The sequence below is a fragment of the Schistocerca gregaria genome, chromosome 8, assembly GCF_023897955.1.
Source record: "Schistocerca gregaria isolate iqSchGreg1 chromosome 8, iqSchGreg1.2, whole genome shotgun sequence".
In the NCBI taxonomy this organism is placed as follows: domain Eukaryota; kingdom Metazoa; phylum Arthropoda; class Insecta; order Orthoptera; family Acrididae; genus Schistocerca; species Schistocerca gregaria.
In genome coordinates, this window is record NC_064927.1 from 16920001 (window position 1) to 16924839 (window position 4839).

The following is a 4839-nucleotide window of genomic DNA, read 5'->3' on the forward strand; positions in this document are numbered from 1 at the left end:
TTCCCACATCGACCGTACCTTCTCCTCCTACGTGATCGCCGCCGACCTTAACATCCATAGTCGTTCTGCCGCCCAGTTACGGCGGTGGCATCGGTTCCTTGCCACCCTCCAAGGCGACGTCCTTCCAATTCCCCAACACACCCGCCCTGAATCCAATACCACTCCCGATGTCGTCCTAGCCTCCCCCACCCTGCTTGGCCGCATAGCGGTGGACGTCCTTGATCCCATTGGCAGTGACCATCTCCCTGTCCTCCTCACTGTATCAGACGGTCGTCGCCCCCGTCCCGACCCGCGCCATGACCCTCCCCCGAAATATGTCCATGACTACTCCCGTGCCAACTGGAATGCCTACCGGGACTCCCTTGCTCTCCAGGTCGATAGCCACCCCCTCACCTACCACCAACCTGATGACGTTACCCGTGCTGCCTCCTTTCTCCAGCAGACCTTGTCTGAGGCCGTGGAGGCCCACGTCCCTACCATTGCCATCCATCCGCACCGCCCCACCTTACCCCCACAGGCCGTCCTTCTCCTGCGTGAATCCCGCCGGCTCTACCGTGCCTTCCTTCACACACGTGACCAGGACACACTACGACGCCACCGGCAACTACAGCGACACATCAGGAACTTACTCACGGCAAAGAAACGCCGGGACTGGCGACAGACATGCACCCGTCTTAATGCCACCTTACCTATCAACTCGTCCAAGTACTGGTCAGCCTTCCGCCGCCTTACCGGATCTCAACCCTCTCCCTACTACCCTCTCCTTCATGATGACCACCCCTTCCCTGATGCCCTTAGTAAGGCCAACCATTTCGCCTCCTACCTCTCCGATATCCTTACCATCCCTGACGATCCCCAGTTCGATTATTCCCTCTTTCCTGATGTCCGTGATCGAACTGATACCTCTGTCCCCCCGCTTGCTCCTGGCTTCCAGTACTTGGACAACATCACACACACAGAACTAAATACCCCAATCACCACTCAAGATATCATTGCTACACTTCGCCCTAAACGCAACACTGCTCCCGGTCACGATCGTGTTACCTACCGTCACCTCCGTGAAGCTCCTGCCTCCTTCCTCTCCACATTGGCCAGGCTCTACAATGTGGTCCTGTCCACCGGCTACTACCCCGACCTGTGGAAAACCTCCCGGATCCTGATGTTCCTCAAGCCCGACAAACCGCCTTCCGCTGTCTCCTCCTACCGTCCCATCAGCCGTACCTCGGTCTTCAGCAAGGTCCTGGAATCCATTCTTACCCGCCGCCTACACAAGCACCTTCACCAACACCGCCTCCTCCCCCCTACCCAATGTGGCTTTCGGCCGTCCTTCTCAGCCGATGACCTCCTCCTTCACCTCACTCACCTCCTCTCCGAACAACTCAATTCCCGTCGTTCCGCCATCTTCCTTTCCCTCGACCTCGAACGCGCATATGACCGTGTGTGGCATTCCGGTCTCCTTTTCAAGCTCCAAACCTTTGCTCTTCCTCTCAACTATGTCCGTCTGGTCGCTTCCTTCCTTTCCCACCGTCCTTCCTATGTCACCATCCACAACACTGATTCCTACACCTTCTACCCCTCCGCCGGTGTGCCCCAAGGTTCCGTCCTTTCCCCTCTTCTCTACCTCCTTTACACGGCAGACATGCCTCCACCTGCACCTCCCCTACACCTTCTCCAGTACGCCGATGACACTGCCTTCCTTGCCCTCGCTCCCACCCTGCAACGCTCCCAGCACCTTCTCCAATCCTATCTTGACCGGTTCACCACTTGGTGTAACCAGTGGTTGCTCAAGGTCAATCCTTCCAAGACCCAGGCGATCATTGTAGGCAAAACCACTCGTTCCTTCCGTCTCCTTGATTTCTATCTTACTATTTATGGCCGTCCCATCACCCTCACACCTACTCTCAAGTACCTTGGTGTCACCCTCGACCGTCGCCTCTCCTGGAACCCACATCTCCGGACGATCCAAGCCAAGGCACGCTCCCGCCTCCGCCTCCTTAAGCTCCTTTCTGGCCGTACATGGGGTCTGGACCCTTCCACCATCCTCTACACCTACAAGTCCCTCATCCGTCCTATCCTTTGCTATGCTCATCCCGCCTGGATCTCTGCCCCTCCTACCTTCTACAAGTCCATTCAGATCCTAGAACGCCATGCGCTCCGCCTCGCCTATCGCATCCGTCTCCCTTCCCCCACGCGGATCCTCTATGACCTGATTCCCTTCCCGCACCTCCTCCTTTTCCTCGAACGGTTACGGATCCTCTACACCTCCCGCAAGCTTGATCCTCCACACCCTCTTGTCTCTCCCATCCTCTCCCACCCCAACCCGCTGCCGCGCCTGCATTCCTATATCCCACCTGCTCTCCATCTTTACACCCTCCACACCCTCTCCCTCGGTGGCTTCCGTCAACTCCCCCTCCCTGATGATGCCCTCCTCCCCTCCATCTACCCCTCCTACCAACTTTGAGCCTTACCTTCCCTCTCCTCTCCTTTTCCTGTGGGCACCCTCTCTCCCTTCTCTCCCTCCCTCCCCTCCCCTTTCTCCTTGGGCTTCCACTCCCCCTACCCTCCCCCTTCTCCTCCATCCCTCTCCTCCACTGGCATCTTCCCCTCCCCCTCTCTCTCCTCTTCCCCACACCTTTTCCCCTTGGCAGGCCACGACTCTGCTGTCTTCCATCAGTTACTTTCATCGTCCTACGCCGAAGACCATCGCATGTGTTTGTGCCTCGACTCTCCTGCAGTGTGTTTGTGTTTCGTCGTTTGTGCTCCGCTGGTTCACGTGTGGCCATCTGCCATCTGCGTTTGTGCACCGTGTTTCTCCGCTTTTATCCATTGTGCTACGCACGTGACCGACTCCGTTTTAACTCTGTTTTGTCTACTGTTTGTACCCCGCCGTCTTGATTGTTTTTATATCTCACTCATCTCTGTTCTGTGTATACTCTGAGGCCGAAGAGCGGCATACTTGGTCCGCTGCCGGCCTACCTGTTTGTCACAGGTATTAAAATCACAATAAAGGAAAAAAAAAAAAAAAAACTCATTACTGCTTGGCTACACATCTGACACGTAACCGATGTCCTTTCCAAACAACAACACTTGCATTTCAGAACATGTCTTTCACACATGTCTACAAAATCACCTTCACCTTCAAATACAGTTTCCTTGCGACTGACAGAGACGTAGGCAAAGTTTAAAGTTGCTATTTCCATTACATCACGTTAATCAGAAAAACGGTAATTTACATCTGCAGCAGAACAAAATTCCGTTCCGCCCAGCGTGGGGCTCGAACCCATGACCCTGAGATCAAGAGTCTGATGCTCTACCAACTGAGGTAGCTGGGCTTCTTCGGTGAATACTTGCCGGGCAGCACGTCACACAGTACTCGTTTGGGTTGGGTGGTCCCATACAGAATCCCTCCATGCTGCCTAATGTTTTCCTAACGTCACACACGTCACGTACTTCACTTTTATTTAATAATCATTTCTGAGAGGTAAAGGAATTGCATGACAACCTGCAGAGCTAGTGGCGTCAAAATTAACACTCATACTTGATGTGACTCAAAAGGCGAACGAGTTACTTTCCGACGTTGTTTTAGATGTGCAAGTGCCAGTGGAAACTCGCGGTGACGGCACTCTGCCGACCATTTCGCTAGTTAACACCGGTCTTGTAGTGTGTGTTTCAAGCTCAAGAGCATCTCCAAGCAGAAAATGGTCAACAGCAACATTCAGACGGTTTCGTACTGCTCAAATGCTACATTAAAACAGTATGTTTCTTTTTCAGAACTGATAAAACACGAGCGTGACAGCATTCGAACCTGTAATCTTCAGATCCGAAGTCCGGCGCCTTATCCATTAGCCCACACAGTCACTGACGACCAAGTGCAACTTGTATATGACTCATTTCGAAACGCTCACACCCCTGATAATTTGTGTTTTCGTTCTACACAGCCGCTGCCCTTGCTCTTTCCCACCCATTCGTTACATTCAACCTCTTACGTGACCGACCAGATATAGACCGCGAAACAAGACCACACACTTTGTGCATACGGAATCGAAGGCAGGGCGTGCCTCGCCGCATGTGCCATGATGGCCATTTGCTACTTCTGCAGAAGCGGCGGCGGCGACGACGACAACGACGACGACCGCGAGAGGCTCTTACGTATGTGAGAAATACATCTATAAAATGTAATTCAGACTGCCTCGTCCCACCTTATGCTGTACCGCTTTGGCAAAGGCTTTATCTGCGCCATTCGCCTTAATCACATCTGAGAGTAATTCTTAATAAAAGGCATGTCGCTAATTGTTCATCATCACAGATACTGTTACCTATACGGCCACGACGCGCAACTGATTTCCAAAATTCGACTTCTTCCTTTGAGGATGGAACTCACGACCATTGGTTTGCTAGTCCAGTGTTCTACCACTGAGCTAAATGGGCGCGGCCTAGCGGTACTTTTGCGTACTTCGTCCTTACGGTCCTCTGGATCATCAGACATAAGCTGACAACGGTTCATATTACCGACTAATATTTGCAGCTATGGCGACCCATTACTGCTTGGCTACACATCTGACACGTAACCGATGTCCTCTCCAAACAACAACACTTGCATTTCAGAACATGTCTTTCACACATGTCTACAAAATCACCTTCACCTTCAAATACAGTTTCCTTGCGACTGACAGAGACGTAGGCAAAGTTTAAAGTTGCTATTTCCATTACATCACGTTAATCAGAAAAACGGTAATTTACATCTGCAGCAGAACAAAATTCCGTTCCGCCCAGCGTGGGGCTCGAACCCATGACCCTGAGATCAAGAGTCTGATGCTCTACCGACTGAGCTAGCCGGGC

General features: G+C 52.7%; 2 non-coding genes across 2 annotated transcripts; both read right to left on the reverse strand.

Annotated features, from left to right (window-relative positions):
- Positions 1–3259: 3259 nt before the first annotated feature.
- Positions 3260–3332, reverse strand: Trnak-cuu (transfer RNA lysine (anticodon CUU)). Its single transcript has one exon. It is a non-coding gene; the product is annotated as a tRNA-Lys (tRNA).
- A 1434-nt stretch (positions 3333–4766) lies between these two features.
- Positions 4767–4839, reverse strand: Trnak-cuu (transfer RNA lysine (anticodon CUU)). The gene has a single exon. It is a non-coding gene; the product is annotated as a tRNA-Lys (tRNA).